The sequence below is a fragment of the Rhinolophus ferrumequinum genome, chromosome 17 (assembly GCF_004115265.2).
Source record: "Rhinolophus ferrumequinum isolate MPI-CBG mRhiFer1 chromosome 17, mRhiFer1_v1.p, whole genome shotgun sequence".
Classification (NCBI taxonomy): Eukaryota; Metazoa; Chordata; class Mammalia; order Chiroptera; family Rhinolophidae; genus Rhinolophus; species Rhinolophus ferrumequinum.
The window spans coordinates 55,064,096-55,085,975 of record NC_046300.1 but is presented as its reverse complement, the minus strand read 5'-3'; the positions used below and the strand labels follow the sequence as shown (position 1 = coordinate 55,085,975).

Sequence of the window (21,880 nt, the reverse complement as noted above, 5' to 3'; positions counted from 1 at the left end):
AGCTAGAGTGATCCTCTTAAAACTAAGTCATTTTCTGTCACTACTCTGCTCAAGACCCTAATGGCTTCGTATCAAAGTAGAAGCCAGAGTTCTCCAAGGGGCCGGTGGCCTTGTCGGGCTTGCCCCCCTGATGGCGTAGTCTGCCAGCTGTCCCTGGCCCTCTTCTCCCACCACACTGGCCACTCACGGTTACTCAGTGCCCAGTATTTCCTGCCTCGGCCTGAGAAGTTTTCTCTCCTACGTCACGCTTCCCCTGGACATCGTCATCATTGCTTCAACCCTTTTTTAGGTCTCCACTCAGCCATTACCTTTTAAAAAAGGCCAACCGTTTCATATAAATCTCCCACTCTGTATCCTCCTTCACTGTGTTTTGTTAGCTCCTGTGATATTGTTGATTTCTTTATTTTCTGACTCTTCTCCGGTGTATGAGCTCCAAAAAAGGAGGTACGTTGATTTGGTCTGTATTTCTATCCGTGGTTTCTAAAATAGTGCCTTGCAAGTAGTAGGCACCCAATAAACACTGATTAAAGAAATGAAAAATTGAACGAGAGATAGAAATCAAATATTTAAGCAAGTGCTCTTGGTGATCGGCCTGAAATCAAATATTGGTGACCATGAATTCTTGTTTTGTTTTCGGAACCCTCACACCCGTGATTTTGGTATTTTATCTCCGTGGCCAATTTATGGTGTTGGTTCTCCTAAAGAAGTAAAGAGGTGTATGGTTTCTTGCTAATCTTTGCGAGTTTGCAACCCTTACCTCACAAACACGAAGCATCGGCAAAAGAGAATATTAGTCAAAAATCGCAATAACCAAACTTTTCAAAATCAAATCTTGCCTCCCTCTTCCTGTATCATCAGTAAGGGACCAAGCAGGAAACCAATAGCCTGCACCAGTTGGGTGATTTGACTAGACGTTAATGAGGTGTCATTTTCAAATCACAAGGCCCTCAAGTGCAGTGCCTTGAGGCTAGTGGCAGCCTTTTCTGGCCTCACCCAAGGCGGGAAGGGGAACGGTCATGGACAGGGAGGGGTACTGGCATCCTGAAGGAGCGCTACAGCAGAGGCCATTGCGCAGGTCCAGCAGCCTTGGTTTGAGGGATACAAACAGTCTGTGATAAACCCAGGGGATGGCAGGGAGCTGAGGGAATAAACATCTCAACTTCTCTGTTCTCCCTTCCTCTAAACTCCAGCCGGGGCTTCCCACCAGCTGAACCTACCTGGAGGTCAGAAGGCAAGAAAACCCTTGGCTACAATCTACCTAACCTGACCTCGGAGGTGGACGACAGGATAAGAAAGGGTAGAGGGTAAATCTGGAGGGCGAATGCCAGGCATCCAGCAAACCATCCCAGTGTTACTTCCCATACTACAGCCTGCTCTCTGCCTTCCATACTAGTCCCCATTTCATCCATTCTTCATGCGACAGCTAAAATAAAATCAATAATGTGTTCATGTTGGTTTCTTGTTTAAGACCAAATCATTCAACAGCTTTCCACTGAGCTTGGAATAAAGTCCAAGCGCACTCGAGGGGTGTGGAGGAGCCATGACGGTCTCGCTGGCTCCCACCTAGCTCTCCTGCTCAGCTCATACCACACACCTCACCCTGGCTCGCTGCACCCACTCACCGTGGCTGGCCATCACTTCCCAGGATAAATGAAGCTCCTTGTCCTCACTGGCTCTCTGCACATTCATGACCCTCTGGGTGGGACAGCCTTTCCTCAACCCTTTATGTGGTCGATTCCTTCTCATGATTTAAATCTTATTTAAGCATTGTCACCTCAGGGAAGCATTCCCTGCCCTCACTGTCTGAAAGATACCTTCCATTTGTTCTCTTATCAGAGTGCCCCCATATTCGCTTTACAACATTTATCACAACCGTAAGTGGCTCTTCTCTCTCTCCCTCCTTTGTTCTGTTTGATCTAATTCTAAACAAAGCAAAGCAAGTTTCTTCCAGGCACGGGCCCTCTCGGTCTTGTTCACTCCACCATCCTCAGAGTCCAGAACAATTTCTGGCCCAGGTGGTTCCTCAATAAGTATTTGGTGATTGAGTGAACGAACATTCTTTTCAATGGAAATATCTTTCCATTTATGCAACGATGGAAAAAAAGAAAGTTACCTTTGAGCATGTCTTGAATGTACTTGAATTTCTATCTCTCTAGCACTTCGAGTATCTCAAATATTTTAAGTGCTAATATAAACTCAAATAGAATACATTTAATTGCAAAGGGCTGATTTTCTATAGCTTGGCAGATTATTTCTTTATGGTTGGTCTATTCTTTCTTTCACAAAATTAAGCTTAAAAAATGGACAGTACCCTCTCCCCAATCTGTAGTTTCACAGCTTAGCTAACTGAATGCAGTTGACTGGGTGACTTAGTAGAACTGGCCATTACGTAGTGACTAGGATTGAGCGTTAGAGCCAGAAAGATCTGGCCAAACTGCAGTTAAGCCGCTAACTGGCCTGGTAAGACTATGGACAAATGACTCAGCCTTTCTGAGCCTCAGTTTCCACATCTGCAGAAACAAGGATAACACGGCCTAATTCTTACCATCATTATAAGGTTACTGATAACAGAGACCTTCCTGTTTTCTCTATGCCCACCACTTTCCCTTCAAATCCTCCCTCTTCTCTCTGTGGCTGATGCTTCATGAATACCGTCTCCTCAGTCCATGTTTTTTTCGTCTTTGGGTCTCTTGTCCATGTTCTGGTTATTGGGAATCTTGCTAGAAGGCTCTCCTGTCCACGCTTCTCTTTATCACGTTGAATTCACTTTCTGGTGGAAACAGCCTGGAGCTCGATTGTGCTCGTGACAAATTGCAGACCCACCAGGCTTTGCGGTTGGCAACATATTTGCCAGACAAATGTCGACAGCACTTTCATGCAGCGAAGCACTTTGTTAGTACTTTGAGCCTCTAAGGGACCATTTAAGTTGGGAAAAAAAGGCAATGAAACCTTGTACAATACTCAGCCCATTACACAAGGAAAACCAAATAAGTTTATCTGACAAAAAGGTATGGGTGTGCTTTCGATAAAAGAAGCCCAAGCCACAGGGCACTCTGTACAGAGACAAGATGCGAGGAAGTTTTGTATTTTGTTTATTTCTTTTTAGTTAACTTTAACTACCGGTAATATGCTTTGAATGCATTTTCTGAGCCAGGTACTTTTCTTCACTCTTTTAGATGAATTTAGAACTATTACGATTACAAAGTAAAAATATTTTGGTGTAGGCGGCTTTACTAAGATCTGACGAAAGAATGAGATACTTGGCTTACAGTTTGGAAATTTATTGGTACTCTATGGAAAATTTAAATTTCTAACACTTGAACCGGTACTCTGGAGTCTGGTTCCTTCATAGATTCAAATCAGTTCAATTCAAACCTATATAATTAGTATTCTTGACGCATTCTGAGTACAATAGGTAAGGGTGTAGTGTCTGCCCCCTGGGGCTGTGCTGTCAGGCTCACTGCTCCTTAAATTTTTGACCAGTGTTCTTCAATTCTAAACACAAATATCTCAGGCCCTCCTTACACAGTATTTGGAACTTAAAATAAGATACAATTGGACAACTAGACAAAGCCCTGCTTTATGTTCAAGGTACATGTAACCTATAAACTTATGTATGTCTCTCTGAGACATGCTGGTCTAAATAGTCATATAAGACATACACATAAGCCACACCTCTGTAACATGTGTGCCAGTTGTTGTTAAGCTTTATGTTCTTGGCAGGGACCGGAGATTGCAAATCAGTGGTTCCATGGAGCCAGTGCAGATCACAGGGAGCCAGTGCACATCTTAACCTACCTAATTGAGCCAACATCTGAAATTCGGGTATTTCACATAAAATGCAGATTTTGGTCTTCTCTTAAAGCACTGTAAGATCTGGTTGCAGTGGGCCTGCTTTCCCACGTGGCAGCAGACTGGCTGCTGCCCCCTTCAGATGTGGCCTTGTTCTCTGGTTGTCAGGTCCCTACTGCTCAGGAGTGAATGCATGCGAGCATATGTCTGAAAATTGGCTTGCATCATGCAAATAACCTCCCTGGCTCTTAGACAACTTAGGTCTGTGAGCTCTGGTGGAGTCCACGGAGGGGAGGTTGAAGGATTTTCATCTATAGAGTAGATGGACCTGGAGATACCGGTAGGATGTATGCAGTTGAAGAAGTGGGAGGAGGACATGGGGGAGGTCATTCCATGCAGGGGACTAACTTTGATGCCGAATCCCACTCGTGGGTAGTAATGGTGAGATGCATCCCCACTAGTGTTTCTTTAATAACATTTAAATTGCTTAAGGATGCAGACTTACTTTGTTTCTTATAAAGGAGAGCAAATCTAAGGTTAAGATTTTTATTCCTTTGCAAACGTGTAATTTGATATGCTTTCTCGAGAGGAAGGAAAAAGAGAAGTTATAGCTAGTGAGAGCTTGCAAACGGACATAACCCCGTTATGTCCGGTTTATGAATTCCAGACTTATGAATTCCGGTTTATGAATTCATCAATTAAAATTGAGTGTGTGGTACATATGTGTGTGGAGTGTTGTGTGTGTGGTGTGGTGTGTTGTGCAGGGATGTTTTTGTGGGGTGTGTATGTGGTGTGTGTGTGTGTGTGTGTGTGTGTGTGTGTGTGTGTAGAAAGGCGAAATGTGCAGAACAACTATATCACTGAAGCAAACATTAAGGTTTGTCAAACAAAATAAGGCCGAGAAAAAAAATGCCATTCGTTGTACAGCTCCCAAAAGCTAGTAGAAGCTTCTCTTCATAGTAGTTGAGCCAGGACTTCAGAAAGGGACCTGGGCCTGTTAGAAGAGTGAGACCTGGTGAGTCTGACCAACACAACATCAACGGTAGGTGTTTCGTCAGAGATGCTCAGTGTCCTGCAGTATTTTCCAAACCAGACTCTCCTTATATGTAGGATTTTCCGTTAACATCACACTTAAGATGACATCTCTAAAAAGCCACTTTTAGAATTGCATCTATGAGTAGTAACATCTTTTTATATCTGAGGAGTCATTGCTGTTTTTCATGGCAACTAGACTCTGCCTGACTGGCAGAGGGTGGACGAAGGGGGCAGCATGGGTAAGCTTTGTTTTGTTTCGTTGGATGTTGTTGGGGGATTTTGAATGGAGAAGTTTTATTTTCCTGTCAAGGCAAGATTCATTGTATAGTTCTGATATTTCCTTGGACTTCAGAATGCCTGTCATAAGGGTGTATCTGTGTTAAAGTGAAAACAGATCTCCTTCCAAAGGAAAGGACCTTTTTTTTTTTTTAATTTATTGGGGTGACAATTGTTAGTAAAATTACATAGATTTCAGGTGTACAATTCTGTATTACATCATCTATAAATCCCATTGTGTGTTCACCACCCAGAGTCAGTTCTCCTTCCATCACCATATATTTGATCCCCTTTACCCTAATCTCCTACCCCCCACCCCCCTTACCCTCTGGTAACCACTAAACTATTGTCTGTGTCTATGAGTTCTTGTTTCTCATTTGTTTGTCTTGTTCTTTTGTTGTTTTTGGTTCATATACCACACATCAGTGAAATCATATGGTTCTCTGCTTTTTCTGTCTGACTTATTTCGCTTAGCATCATACTCTCAAGATCCATCCATGTTGTCACAAATGGTACTATTTCATCTTTTCTTACCGCCAAATAGTATTCCATTGTGTATATATACCACATCTTTTTTATCCATTCATCTATCGAAGGACATTTTGGTTGTTTCCGTGTCTTGGCCACCGTAAACAAAGCTGCAATGAACATTGGAGCACACGTGTCTTTAGGTATAAATGTTTTCAGATTTTTTGGGTAGATACCCAGGAGAGGGATTGCTAGGTCATATGGTAATTCTATTTGTAATTTTTTTGAGGAACCTCCACACTGCCTTCCATAACGGCTGCACCCATCTGCATTCCCACCAACAGTGTAGGAGGGTTCCTTTTTCTCCACAGCCTCTCCAACACTTGTTACTATTTGTCTTGTTGATGATAGCCATTCTGACTGGGGTGAGGTGATATCTCATTGTGGTTTTTATTTGCATTTCTCTGATGATTAGTGATGTTGAGCATTTTTTCATATGTATTTGCCATTCGTATGTCCTCTTTGGAGAAATATCTCTTCAGGTCCTCTGCCCATTTTTCAATTGGGTTGTTTGTTTTTTTGTTGTTGAGTTGTATGAGTTCCTTGTATATTTTGGATATTAGCCTTTTATCGGAGGCACTGTTTGCAAAAATCTTCTCCCATTCAGTTGGTTGCTTCTTTATTTTGTCAGTGGTTTCTTTTGCTGTGCAGAGGCTTTTAAGCTTCATATACTCCCACTCGTTTATTTTAGCTTTTACTTCCCTTGCCTTTGGAGTCAAATTCATAAAATGCTCTTTGAATCCAAGGTCCATAAGTTTAGTACCTATGTTTTCTTCTATGCAGTGTATTGTGTTAGGTCTTATGCTTGTCTTTGATCCATTTTGAATTAATTTTGGTACATTGTGACAGATAGCAGTCCAGTTTCATTCTTTTGCACATGGCTATCCAATTCTCCCAGCACCATTTATTGAAGAGGTTGTCTTTTCTCCATTGTATGTTTTTTGCTTCTTTGTCAAAAATTATCTGTCCATATTTATGTGGTTTTATTTCTGCATTCTCAATTCTATTCCATTGGTCTATGTGTTTATGTGTCTGTTTTTCTGCCAATACCATGCTGTTTTGATTATTGTAGCCCTGTAGTACAAGCTAAAGTCAGGGAGTATGATACCTCCAGCATTGTTCTTTTTTCTTAAGATTGCTTTGGCTATTCAGGGTCTTTTGTGATTCCAAACAAATCTGATGATTTTTTGTTCTAGTTCTTTAAAAAATGCCATTGGGATTTTGATGGGGATTGCATTAAATCTGTATATTGCTTTGGGTAATATGACCATTTTAACTATGTTGATTCTTCCAATCCATGAGCATGGAATGTCTTTCCATTTCTTTGTGTCTTCTTCAATTTCTTTTAAAAATGTCTTATAGTTTTCAGCATATAGGTCTTTCACATCAGAAAGGCCCTTTTATCGATCTTGACCTTTCCCTTTTGCTGGTAAAAGCTTGTTGAGTTGCCTTTTAAACAACCAGAAATCACTGTGTTTCTTTTTCTTATAATCTTTTATTTATCCTGTTCAGGGGCCTTCCATGCTTAAAAATCAATTTCCCATGGAAATCATAAAACAGCCCTAGCCTGCAGAGTGCAGAATGGAGAACAGTGTTGACAAATCAGAGATGCCTGTGAGGGGGAGGTCAGCCCAGTCCCCCGCCTCACCCTGAGTCTTTAGCTTGCCTTTCCTCTATTTCCTTCCATCTGTATCTGGTGAGTTCTCACAAGAGGTGCTTCAGACTTTATTTCATCTAGTAGTGCCCTGAGAAAACTTTAAGCACTGAATTGGGATTATATTAGCTGGAAGAATCATGAAATTAATTTCCTTCAAGAGGAGAATGGCATGTCTGGTCCAACAGAATATTGCTTAATGAAACAGAACTCCCAAGTGAAACTGGGGAGCGGATCTTTCCCTTACCTGGGGGATGTCAGATTATTGAATTCCAGGTTCCTGTATAAATTAACACCCGAACGAGTGGGTCGCCCCACACACCCTGTCAGCCATGTCTCTCCCTTTTCTGTGCATTCTGCGTGGGAGTGTTTCTGTCACCCACCAGAGGGCTGCACATCTTCAGCCAGCTCAAAATCAGGGAATAAAAGAATTAATGGATCGGAACTTGATCCATAACTCCCCAACTCTGCAGCTTTATTTTTTTTAAATAGCTCATAAACTTCTTATTTCCCTTTTTAGCCTAGATTTCCTCTGTGGTGAAGGAGAGTTTGCCGGCTTTTGGCTCTGCCTCATAAAAACGCTTAAAGGACAAGGGTCGCTTGTGTGACTGCCTGTAATTGTAATGGTACCGTCTACCATTCTGGAAGTGACCCAGACTTTGTGTCTGAATCCGTCCTATTATAAATAACCCTGTGCTTAACAATGTAACCATGTAGCTACTGTGTTTCCCCGAAAATAAAACTTAGCAGGACAGTCAGTTGTATTATGTTATATTATATTATTTAAATATATTGTATTTTATATATTATATTATATTATGTTATATTATATTATATTATATTATATTATATTATATTATATTATATTATATTATATTATATTATATTATATTATATGTATTATATTATATTATATTGTATTATATCTGGTCTTATAGTAAAATAAGACCTGGTCTTACATTATTTTTTGCTCCAAAAGATGCAACTAGATCTGATGGTCCAGCTAGGTCTTATTTTCAGGAAACACGGTGTGTCTAGGTGGACGTTGTACATTCTTAAAGACCGAGGAGGCCAATGTATGTTGTATTTCTTAAATCTGTCACAAGTAATATTATGGGAGCATGACAGAGGCCTAATGGGTGACACAGAGATCTCTATTTTGAAATTTCAAAACTGACACAGTAAAGTTCGTAATTTTTCAGAATAACTAAATTAAGTGTCCGACTTTCTGAATTAAACTCTCTGTGGACTCTGTTTTGTCACCTTTTGCCATCTTCTGAGTGATAGAATTAGGAGAGAAACCAGTGACTGATTTCTCAGAGAGGTCAGTTTTGAGAAACATATTTCATAGGTCACATGTGCCTCACTCAAAGCTTTCTAGCAGCAAACAGGCACAAATGGGATGTTGTCAGGAGGTGAAAGCTCCAAGAGTTGACCTTATCCAGAGCCGTGGTTTTGAATACTTTGCAAGGTCAAAGGCAAAAAAAAATTAGACACTGTAGAGAACCTGGAGTGGAAGTCTCACCCGTCACCCCTAAGCTGTCCTTTTCAATCAGAGAGTGGTGCCCAGCACCTGTGGGATGCAGTCTCCTGGTTCTTACCCCGTATGCATCCTCCTGCTGGGGGCACAGATGCCATGGTTCAGTGTACTTCCTGTGAGAAATTGTTGCATGGCTGAGATCCCCTTCTCTCCAGGATTTTACACTTATCTGTTGGGAAACAAATATAAATACAAAATGAAAGTACAAACTTTGTGTAATTTCTCCCTGAAGTATGCCTTTTCTTTTTGAAGGGGAAATATTCATCACTCAATGTGGGTTTTTTTTTTTCCCCCTAAAATGAAAATGCTTATTTTCCCCTTGATTATTGATATGTGCCTTTGGGATAAACTAGAGAGTAAAAGTCACCTGCAATTTGAACACGTGAAGATACTTAAATTTTGTGAATTTTTTTTCCAAATTTGAACACACTAAAATTTTGTAAAGTTTTTTCCGAATTTGAACACTTGGAGATATTTAAATTTTGTAAATTTTTTCCAAGTGTCTTACTATGAATTTGGAAACATACAGCATTTTATTTAATATTCCACATGCAGCTTTGTAACCCAATATCATTTCTATGTTGATAAATACTAATCAATATGATCATTTTAAAATTGTTCCATAAGCTATAACGTTAAAATTTTTAGGAAAGTTGCTGCCCTCCCTGCCTTTCAGAAAGATACCAATTTCTACTCATCCCACTTGCATATACAAGTCTCCAATTCCTCATAATATCACCAACACTGGGTAATGTAAACCTCCTTAATCTCTCTCAACCTGAAGATACAAAGAAGCAGTTCATTATGACTTTTGTTTGTATTTCTTTGATTAATAATGAGATTGAACATTTTACCATTATTGGCCATTTCTAGTTCTTCTTTTGGGAGTTACCTATTCATATTGTTGCCTGTTTCTCTATTAAGCTTTTTTCCTTTTTGTTGCTTGCAATAGCTTTTTGTAAACTCTGGGTATATGAGATTCTTATATATCATCTGGACAGGAGTTTGTCAAGATAGAATTGGAAAAGAATACAGCATTAAAGTGAAAGAAGAGTTTCCTACTGTGTAACCTTAGGTAACCATCTAACATCTCTGTCCCTCAGTTTCCTCCTATATTACACTAGAAAAGAGTAGTCATTCATTTCTCAGATTTCTTTACTTGTAGTAAAGCCAATAACCATTAAACTGAAGCATTTCTACCCGTGGAACTTCCACAGTGAACACTTCTGTTGTTTCAATCCCCTTCCATTTATCTGGTTGGTAAGGGAGACATTTCCACCGTAGGGTTATGGGGATGGCCAAACACATGACACCCAACACAGGACAGATGAGAAGGCCACATGGTCATATACACAGAAGGGCAGCAGAACACAATCTTTTTGAATTGTAAGAACACAACAGCTCCCTATTTTTTAATTTTTAATTTTCCTATTTTTAACACATTTTTAAATGTGTGGGTTTTGAAGGAGAGCTAGTAGAAGATCACACTAGGAAGGTAAGCCAAGGCTGGATCATGAAGGGTTTTTCAATTGTTTCCACCACTGTAGTACCTGGTACAGTGCCTGCATCCAATAGGTTCAATACATGTGTCTGTCGTCTTTATAAAGAGTAGATACACATGATTTAGTCTCAAAACTAAAGGGAAGGAACCCAGCTCAGCAGAACACAGTTTCAAAATTGCTGAAATTCTTTACTTGTATTTCCTAGAATGGGGGCAAGCCATGTATCTAATCCAGGCCACGCTTATAAATAAACAAACAACCCTTCCCCTCCTATCCACTTCCATACATTTCAGTACACTGATGTCTCGTTTTTATCCCCTAAAAATAAAAGCAAAACAAATGTTCTCTCTCCTCTGCCAGCAGACACACTTTTGTCTCTTCCTCTTCTCGTATTCCCTCAGTACTTTATTATGCAGCCAGATTAAACCTTTCCGCAACCCTCCTCTCTGACTCTCTCTGTTTCCACAAAAGTCTAGAGAAATTGATTGCAGAAAATGCACCTTTCCACAGGTGACCACAGGCTGAGAATGATTGTCCAGACACAGGTAAGGAGGAACCATTCTGTGCAAGAACCAGAGGCCACTGCTCTGAATCCCAAAGCCCTGTGTGTTTTGAGTTGGGTCTACCTCAGAAACTTATCCTTTCTCTCTCAAAAGAAATTTGGTCATTTCGGGATTCTGTTTTCCACCTCCTCTCTTGCCCCTCCCCCCATTATTTCTCCCAAACCTTGAATCATAAACTTCTAGAAAGCATTGTGGATAATTTATATCCTTTTATTGCTCATTACTTAACTCCCTTTGGGGGAAATGAAGAAAAACATTTGTCTTTTGTTGCTTACTCTCTCGTGGACTGACACCATGTCAGCTGCAGGCGATAGCAAAGATTTATGACCATAGTATCTGTCATTATAAAGAAGTTGATCGACCTATAGTTTTGATTAACCAAAATAAAAAAATTAAAAAAAATAGGGAGCGGTGTTAATGACACTAGAATGGAAATTTAACATTTCACCAACTTCCACTGAAAACTATTTGTTATCATCTTTCTTTTAAGTGCTCAGCGGTGAGTGTTTTCTTCCCTGCCTGTTTAATTGGTTTTCCTGTGGTGTCTTTCTCAGAATTTATCAATTCAGATACAGAGCTATGATGACTTAGAGTGTGGTGGGACCCTGCTGCTGGGGATGAGGGCGTATAGATATGCCCAGGTTCTGTTTGGTTTGGTCTTTCTGCATGTCTTTGCTCAGCTTCCCAGAACCAGGAAATACAGTTAGTGTCAGTCTTAGGCCACTGAGATACCTCTGGCACATTGGGTTGGTCCATAGCAAACGTTGTTAGAATGTGTCACCTTCATTCCATTACAACTAACACCGTACTACCTGAGTTCAAATTACCATCCTTCATAGACTTTTGTAGCCTAGGAGGTCTAGACTAACTGGTCTACCTGGACCCATTCTGCCTCCCCACTATTTCTTTTCAAAGGATAAATATGATCATATCAACTGCTACCCTTCCACCCTACTTAAAAACCTCCAAATGGCTTCCCATTGCTCAGAATCCTTGAAGCGGCCCAAAAGGCCTTGCATGTTCCTACTAACACTCCGTCCTCCTTGCTGAGTACCTTGGATTCTCCAATCACATGGACTTTTATACAGTCCCTGTGTTTTCTCTGCTCGGTCTCACAGGGGCATTGCACATGTGGTTCTCACAGCCTATACATCTCGGCTCAAGTGTTACTTCTTCTGAGATGCTTTCCTTGCCTCGCCACTCCCTAGCTGGGCTATCTCTTCCTTATAGATCCTCCTGGTGCCAAATACCTGTCCTTATACACCTTTCAGAGGGTCTGTTTTATATGTGTGAGTCTTTTGATTAATATCTTCCCTGTCCTCTGGCAGCACCAAATTTGTTTTGATTTACCTTAATATCTCCAGTGTGTACCACAGTGCCTGGCTCTAAGAGGTCCTCAATAAATATGTATTGCATGATTGGATGAATACATGAAACTGAGAATAAACTTAATCAGGAAATGGTCGTATCTTGTCTTTGAGGGATTTACCTAGTTGACAAGAAATCCAAATTAATCTCTCTCTGTTGGAGCAGCCAAGAGTGAAGATGTACTACTCAGATGCAGGAAGGCTAGAAGCATCCTGGAGCAGCCAACTGCATCTTTTTCATTCTGTGTAAAATGGGACACCACTGATGACAATAGTTTTGGGTTGACATAGAACAGTCTCTCTGGGGCTGCTGGAAAGTTATTCTGCTCTGTTATGAGGTTCACCTTATGGAGCATATATTTTTCTCTCCTGTTCCCCTGTTTTTAAGGGACTTGTCATGTACTCCTATTAGAATGAAGGTGTAGATAGTTACCACATAGCAAGTTGTATACAGATGAGTTTTGTTTGTTTCACTGATCCATCCCAATTAGCTCCCCTACTTTTCCTAAGAAACATGAAATATCTCACTGGGGAAAAGAGATGCAATTCCTGGGAATATAGAGTATTTTTTGGTGTTTTCTTTCCTGAACATTATTTCCTTTTTGCAAAGGAGAGAAGTAAACAGTTTTAACAGGGAAAATGCCTGTTTTGAGTCTGTGGGCTGCCAGGGAAGGCAAGGAAGGAGAATTCTGAGGCGAATTTTTTTGGTCTCAGGTTGGAACATCTGCCTGTTTCTCCGGGGAAGATTTGGTTTAAGACCAAAACAAATAGCTCCTCTTCCCCGGGTTCTGACCCCTGGAGCGTAAAAAAGGAACTAAACTGCAACTGCTGGGGAAGTCATTGTTCTCTCCAACCTCAGGAGCCCCAAATAATTAGCTATGCAAACAGCCAGTTGGAATCAGAGTTCCCCTCTCGGGTTTTCTGTGTCCAGCCAAACAAAGTGAGCTGAACTGAGAGACAAATACATCCTGTGGAAGAGGGGGTGCCAAGTCTCCTTCTTGCTTCAGTTCTGGTCCTCGAGGTCTGTGTCCTGGGCTTCCTTGTCTCTCTTCACACCCCAGATCCCTCATCATGCGTAACCAGAGGGAGTTTTCTTTTCATTGGAGAAGCCAGTGGGCCACTCTCAGGCGGAAGGCACCTGTGTTTTAGGATTTGAGAAGGCTCAGCAGGAACTGGTCGGCCTGTGGAGAGAGATCTCACTTCCTCCTAGATTTTCTGATGTTTTCAAAGAGAAGCCAGAATTCTGGACTTCTGTGTGAAGTCACCCAATTTTAAAATGTTCGCTGCATGTTTTGTTTTGTTTATAAACAACAGGTGGGCCAAAAGACAGACGCACAAACACACACAGGCACACACACACATGCACTTTCTTGACTCTGAGCTAGACCATAAACTTCATAAAGGTGCAGATTGTATCAGTCCTGCTTGCGACTCTATCCCCAGCATCTAGCACAGTGCTGGCCACATAATAGAAACTCAATAACTCTTGACTGACATCCGTAGGATACTCATACTTGCTGATAGTCCCTTGATATTAATAATAATAAAATACAGCAATAATAATGGTATCAACTACTTTTTATGAAGCGCAAGTTAAGTGCTTTCCATAAAATTTAATCTGCGCCTAACCTTAGAAGCTACCTATTTTTATTATTCCCACTTTGCAAACAGAGACAGAAGCTCAGAGCCTTAAAAAAAAGACGACCCAAGCCAGTTGCTTAGCTAATGAGTGGGTCCCGATTCTGGTTACACTGCCTCCAAAGCCAGTGATTGCAATCTTAGTGCCAAGACCTTCGCTCTGCTGGTTCTGGCTGGAGGGAGTCAGGACGAGCCCTCCATGGGTTAGCCCTCCCAAAGGGGAGATACCAAGCCTGATGTATTGTCTGTCTCCCATGTTTAGCTTCCAGGGCAGACATTTGAAAGGGTGGATATGCTAGGTGGGCTCTGAGTTGTGGAACTGTTCCTAGTTTCCCATCACCATCTCTTTATGGGAAATTACTCTGTAGGGGACTTTGATAAGTTGTGGTTGTCATGGTATCCTATTGTTTGGTATCCTTAAGTGATATGAAACATTCTATATTGGGCATTTTTCTAGGACTCAGGTGTACTCTGAACTGAGGTTCACAGAGTCATTGTTTGTCTTCCTTAACTAAAAGCAAGAGTGGTGACTCACCATCCTTTTAGGGTCTAATTAAACCCATGGCTCCTAAAAGCAGAGCACTGTGTTATAGCCTGCTGGTCACCAAACACATTTTTCTTGTGGTGCAAATACTTTATTACAGGTATTGAAATGTTAAAGCATTAGTCTATGAGAGACACAAAAGCCTCATTTGACAAAGTGGGGTAGCTCTCCACAATAGTTACCTTTTGATGGACTTACATATGTTAATGCTTTTAGCTACTGGGGAATTCTTTTAATCAGGAGAAATGGGCAATGGGAATGAAGAAGATAGGCCTTCAGAAAAACCTAATTACACGCTCATGCCCTGATTTCTACAGGGGCTGCTTCGTAATGTCCCTTTTGATTTTTTTCAGGCCTCATCCTGGGTTGAAACCCTCTTACTCTTTGGTAAATTGTTCTCCAATAGAGGAAAGTTTTGCAAACTGGACTGTTGGTTTTGCGAAGTGAAAGGCAGCTTTTTAAGGAATCCATAGTAATTGTTTTCATAGCTCCACTTGCTGAGGCATCATTTAAGGAGTTTGTACTCATCCCCTCTTGGTCTTTCCAAAAACCTTGTGAGATGGGCATTCTTATCCTTAATCTTCCAGAATGAGAAAACAGGCTCAGAGAAGCCAAGTGACTTGCCTGAAGGTATACAGGAGCAATGCCTAGCTATGTTTCTAATACCCTTTGTACATCAGATTAATTTGGGAAGCTTTTCAACAATACAACTTCTCATTAGCTTGTGGCCTAATGTCTCAACAAAGGGGAAGCCTGGTAATCTGTATTTTTTAAAGTTCCCTAGGTCATTATGATATAGAAGGTGTGATTGAAAAATAGGGTGAATGTTTAAATAAAAATATTGTCACAGGAAAAGACACATTGCCATTAATCCCCCTCAAAATACTCCCCCTCACTTCAGACACACTTATCCCTTCATTCTTGTCACTTTCTGAAGCAGTTCTGGAAGTCCTCTTTCGTGAGTGTCTTTAGTTGCGCTGTCATGGCTGCCTCGATGTCCTGAATCATTTTGACTTTGGGGAAAAGCCAGAAGTAGCCCGGTGCCAGATCCGGTGAATAAGGAGGATGAGGACACACCATAATGTTTGTATTTGACAGAAATTGCCGTATACCAGAAGTGATGTGTGACACGGAGCATTGTCATGATGGAGGATGAAACCGCTTGCCCATTTCTCAGGCTGTTTTCTACGCACATCGTTTCTTAAATGCTCGTAAAGACACTCACGAAAGAGGACTTCCAGAATTGCTTCAGAAAGTGGCAAGAATGTTGGGATAAGTGTGTTCAAAGAGAAGGGGGGGCATATTTTGAGGGGGATTAATGGCCATGTGTCTTTTACTGTAATAATTTTTTTTTTATTTAAACATTCACTGTCTTGTTTGATCACATCTCGTATCTTTAAGACTTGGAAAAATTGCCATACATTTACATCATACATCACACCACGTCTTTTGAAATAAATCAAAGTACTAATTCAGTTTGGAGATGACCGTGGTTGGTTTTTTTGTTTGTTTTTTCTGTTTTGACACAAACGTCTTCCCTTTTGCCTTGGGGTCTACAATAAAGGCTTCTCAAAGGAGGTAACAGTTTGCTAGATCCTAATAAATGGATAAGAAGGGGGACAGAAAGGGCATCAGGTCAAGTCAAAGTGATCCACAGGTAGAAGTAACAGGGCTGCCACTTGATTGCAGTGCCTGGGGAATGGCCCAAGGTCAATACATGTGGACAGATGGTGACAGATGTACCAAATCTGTTATCAGCTGAGTCCAAGTGGAGACTGTCCCGGGAGGTCCCAATGGCAAAACAGCAGACTTGGCTTAAGCTGTGGAGCACAGACTTCATCTTATTGGCCAGTTTCCTCAGCATTTAGCTCCAGGGCATCCTGAGCTGTGTGTTTCCGCCTGACCACTTGCGGCAAGATGATAAGGCAAGGTGCTGACAGCTCAGGTAGGGTTCCCATCTATAACAATTGGGATAGGATCGGAGATGACAGTGGATGGAAAATAACGTGGTAGAACACAGTAGGTGCTAAAGCAGAAGTATGAGGTGACACTAGGATCTCTTTAACTATTTTGGGGAGTGGGCTATAAACCAGAAGTTTTCCCCCTAGAATGCTTCTGCAAAAGTATGTGCGTTCTTGACCAAGGAGATCTGTTCACTTTCTGTGGAAAAGTAAATGCCTTGGATAGTTTAGACCTAACAGCTAGTCTTTTGCCACCAATTGCAAGCTACCAAATAAATATGTCCAAGGAATAATATTGATTACATGCTCCAGTCTGAACTGAAGTGGGGGTGCAGGGAGTGTTTTCATGATGGTGATGTGCTGGGTGGACCCCACAGTCAGGAGCCACTGTGCCAATTGTTTGGAATCCTCTGTTCTTTTCCTCCAGGTGCAATGAGTCACTTGACTGTTATTCTTAGGAGGTGGTTGACAGAATGCTAAAGTCACCAACACAACCCCAAATGGCCATTTTAAGCACTGTTTGCATTCATTGTCCAGGGTAGTGTGGGTTTGAATTGCCTTTTGTTCTATTTACATGTTAAAGAAAACTAGAGCCTGACAGTAAAGAGGTAGAAACAGATTTTTATTCTGGAACAATGCAATAGGGGAAAAGAAACCACAGTATAGAATTGGGTTCAATTCTGAATGTGGGGATGTAGAGTCAAGGAGCTGACCAGGGGTCGGTGGAAGGGAAATTACTAAGAGGACAGGGTAATTCTTAGTAAACTGTCCTGAGGCGATTCTTACTGAATGTAGGTCGAGGTGATCAGATACCCAGGGGAAGGAAAAGGAATTTGATCAGATGTTGAGGATGAGTGTTTTTTTTCTTTCCCCCTAAATTGATTTAGCAAGATTCTTGCTACAACTGGGCCCTGCAGAGCACACAAGGATAGAAGCCAAGGTAGACGCCTCGACATGTTAAGAGGAACCTGACTTAACTTTAGTCAAGGAGAGGGTCTTCGTCATAAGAACTGGCTTAGGGGGAAAAACATCACTGGAAAGGAAGGAATGGGGCTTTCAGTTTGGGAAGATGAAAAAAGTTTTATAGATGGATGGTGGTGATGGTTGTACAGCAGTGTGAATGTACCCAATGTCCCTGAACTGTATGCTTAAAAATGGTTAAAATGGTGAATTCTCTGTTCTGTGTATTTTACCATAATAAAAAGAACCATCAGTCCAAGTTAAAATAGAGAGGCAACAATATTAATAACAATGATGATAGGTACAGTTTTCCTAGGTTTTGCTCCGTGGCAGGCCTGGCGCTAAGCACTTGATAATGATTACCCTCTCTGCAGTAAAAAGGAATCGAGCGTTGGACGGCTTCATGAATTGCCAAGGCTCGTGCAGCAAGTAACTGGCAGTCTCATCCCCGAGTTCTTTATCTTGGCTTATGCTCAGGCGAACCAGCGCGTAAGTCAGCCCTTTCAGTATGAGACTCCCCCATCTACCAATGAACAACAGCAGCAAACAACTAAAATGAGTCACAGTGACCAGAACGTTCACCGTATCAAATGAAAGCAACTGACATACGCACTAATCTTTTAACAGCAAAGAAGAGGTATGCTCTCACTTCTGGCCTCACAGTTTAACTGTCTGATACACAGAAGGATGTTCTACTACTCCTTGGAAGGACGGTTAGCGAACGGTTCCCCTTTGCTTTGACATAGGACTGTGAAAATGCCACTTTTCTCTTAGACTGGGAGTTCCTCAGGGGCAGAGACAGTCTCTTTCCATTCATCTTTCTTTAAAAAATTAAAGTATAGTTGATATACAATATTATATTAGTTTCAGATGTATACCATAATGATTCAACATTCACATACCTTACAAAGTGATCATCACAAGTCTAGTACCCATTTGTCATTGTACAAAATTATTACAATATTATTGACAATATTCCCTATGCTGTATATTACATCCCCATGAATTACTTATTTTATAACTGGAAGTTTGTTTGTAAATCTTAATCCCTTTAATCTTGTCCACCCATCACCCATGCTTTTTTCCTCTGGCAACCATCAGTTTGTTCTCTGTGTCTAAGAGTCTGTTTCTGTTTTGTTTGTTTGTTTGTTTTTGTTTTTTTAGAATCCTCAAGTAGTAATTGTTTCTCGGCCTTTGGCTAAAATCAAGTGTAGAATCCTCAAGTAAGTGAAATCATACGGTATTTGTCTTTCTTTGTCTCTCTTTATTTCACTTAGCATAATAACTTCTAGGTCCATCCATGTTATCACAAGTGGCAAGATTTCATTCTTTTTTATGGCTGAGTAATATTCTATTGTATATATTACCACATCTTCTTTACCCAATTGTCTATTGTGGGCACTTACGTTGCTTCCATACCTTGGCTGTTACAAATAATGCTACAATTGACATAAGGGTGCGTATATCTTTTTGAATTAGTTTTTCATTTTCTTTGGAAAAATTTTCAGAAGATGAATTGTCAGGTCATATGGTAGTTCTAGTTTTAATTTTTTGAAGAAACTACATACTGTTTTCCATAATGGCTGCACCAGTTTACAATCCCACCAACAGTGTGTGAGGTTTCCCTTTCCTTCACATCTTCGCCGACACTTGTTATTTGTAGACACTTTTGGACAACAGGCATTTTGACAGAGGTGAGGTGATAACTCATTGTGGTTTTGATTTGCATTTCTCTGATTATTAATGATGTTGAGCATCTTTTCATGTGCTTATTGGCCATCTCTATGTCCTCTGGAGAAATGTCTATTCAGGTCCTCTGTCCATTTTTAAAAATCAGATTAGATTATCTTCTTTTGATGTTAAGTTGTATGAATTCTATATATTTTAAATATTAACCCATTATTGGATATATCACCTGCAGAGATCTTCTTCTATTGACCATTCATCTTTCTACATGGCACATAACAAGCACTCAATAACATTTTTGTCAAAATGAACTTCCAGTGACGTTGAGGGTGTCAGTGTAAGTTTTCCTAATAGTTATGGAGTACTATATCGCTGCATGGTGCATTCATTTATCTCCTGGAACCTAAGTTCTGGAAGATACATTAGAGGCCAGTCTCAAGCAGGAGTGATTTTACCCCCAGGAGACATCTGCAATGTCTAGAGACCTTTTTTTTTCTGTTGTCCTAACTAAGAAGGGATATGCTACTCCCATCCAGTCAGTAGAGGGCAGGGATGCTGGAAACATCTGAAGGTTGGCAGAAAATGCCACACCAAAATATGCTGCTCTGGTGTAAAGATTATTTTGAGCTGATTATTTGGAGACACTGCAGACACAAGAGAAGCTCTAAAAACAGAGTAGAAGTTACCCTTTTGCACAGGACATTTACATTAGATAGGGGGCCTGTGTCAGGAAGACAGAAATTACCAGAATGAACTGTTTCACCCAAGAGATTATCTGCATGACCTGGTACCTTTGTTTCCCAAATAGTTCCTATCCTGTAATGCTGAATGGCCTGTATCCTTAATGGCCTGGCCCACTTTGAAGCCCCAGACCCTTATCCCTTCCCTTAACTCTGGGTGGCATGTAAGCCTTAATGGTTGGACTGCCTTTTGAGTTTCTTAACTCTGTGGAGTTTCTATAGGTTAAGTAAACATTTTTTTTCCACCTGTTAATCTATTTTATGTCAGTTTAATTCTGAGACCAGCCACAGAACCTAAAAGGCTTATAAGGGAAAATCTTCCTCCCCTATGCATTCTACAATACATAGGACAGCTCCCATGGAACAAAGAATTATCTGGCTCAAAACGGCAATGCTGCTGGGGTTGATAAACTCTGCTTTAGAGGTTATATTCACTATTCATTCTCTCAGACATTCATTCACTCAGACGTTCATTTTACACATGTGAACCAGGTCTCAGGGAGAGTCCTTAACATGAATGAAGGTGGACTTTTCCAGCTGGTTACTGATTCACATGCCCTCTTTGTGGTCATGGTGAGCAGGTCCTCCCAGGACCAATAGGACGCTGAGTCCGTGCCTGGTGCTTGGATCTATGGAAAGGGCCGTGACCTAAGACGGCTTGTTCAGGCTGCTGAAAGTCTCTGGGTTTGGGCTCCAAGTGCTCTTGCTGATTCTACAGAGGCAGAGAAGCGTTTTCCAGGCTTGCTCTGTGTGCCGCACTCCACTGCAGGGCCAGTCCCTCTTCACTGAACTGTAACACCATCTCAGCTACCTTGTTTTCACAGCACCCCTAGAAGCCATATTACAGACTTTGTTGAAAGAATTATCATGTTCACACAGCTCTGTATTTGCAGTAGGCTTAGGACTCTTTCAGATTTCAGCACTGGCGGTCTTTAATGTAATCTGCTTTTCAGCATACATCACATGCTTTTCCTCTCCCTGTCCTCTCTTGGTCTGACTCCTTGCTGACCTCTGATTATGGTCTGTCTCCATGTGCAGAGAACCTGCAGCCAAGAGTAGCGGGTGCTAGATAATTCTAAAGATGGTAGAGTTGGTGGATTTTAATCAGGTGATTGCAATTTAATGCAGATTGTCCTTTACCAGAGGTTCATAAACTGGGCTACTGAACGTTATGGTCCCAAATATTAGTTCAATGCTTAGGGTTTTCATACATGGCTTTCCTTTGGGGTTAGGTTAAGGGAAAATCAATAGCAAGCAGCTGGAAATGCAGAAGGGAACTGTGTACATATACTCCCTCATGATGTACCCCTGTTCCCACCCAGTACCATCTCACACTTATCTTTTTTTTTTGCCCCCAGCTAACTATTTTTTTTTCCCTTCTGTCATATTTAGGGCTTCACAGTGATATGAAAAGCCACCCTGGCTCCTCCATCCATTAAATGGAAAATACATATGAACAAACAGAAGAATTGCACCATATAATACAGTTGAAATACAATGTTATCAGCATCCCACTCTGAGCATTTCTCAGGATGGTTTAGTCCCAGCAGTTAATCGTTTGCTATTGTTGGAGTACAAACACAATGCTATTAGCAACACAGAATTCTCAGGCTTTCTGTTTAGATTGGCTTCGTGTAGGCTAACCAGAATTTAGATATTTGTAAATGGAATTAGAACACAGTGGCCTTTCTTCACAATATAAAATTCAGATAAGTGGAACCGGTCATGGCCCAACTCTTGTTTATTAATTAAGGCCTTATAATGTGGCACCATTTTTGGAATCGGTGGCTTATGCAAAGGGGAATACTAATTACATTCTGCATTTTTTTGTAATAATGGGGCAGCATTTTGGACAATGCAATTTATTCAGACAATGCATCCAACTCATAATGTAGTTTATGAACAAGGAGACTCTGAGTGTTTAACGGGAGACTGATACAGCTGTGAAAGGGTGGCATAAGTAATATTCCTGGCCAGGCTGGTGCAGTAGCAGTATGTTGCATGCTTTTCACCTCAAGAGGTCTCCAAATAGCTTTTATGTGTGCCTGCTATGTATTTGTTGATCATATCTTGATACAAAGGAAGTCAGGTGAC

The 21,880-nt window shown here is 41.0% G+C and overlaps 1 protein-coding gene across 5 annotated transcripts in view; it reads left to right on the top strand.

Moving 5' to 3' along the window:
• FHIT (fragile histidine triad diadenosine triphosphatase) overlaps window positions 1-21,880 on the top strand; it is a 1,395,299-nt gene that overhangs the window by 403,031 nt on the left and 970,388 nt on the right. The window contains exon 2 of one of the 5 annotated variants that reach the window (XM_033131618.1): window positions 7,806-7,880. The exons of the other annotated variants lie outside the window; for them this stretch is intronic. The gene's annotated coding sequence lies outside the window, so the exon portion shown is untranslated. The remainder of the gene's footprint in view (window positions 1-7,805; window positions 7,881-21,880) is intronic. 5 annotated transcript variants of the gene reach the window in all.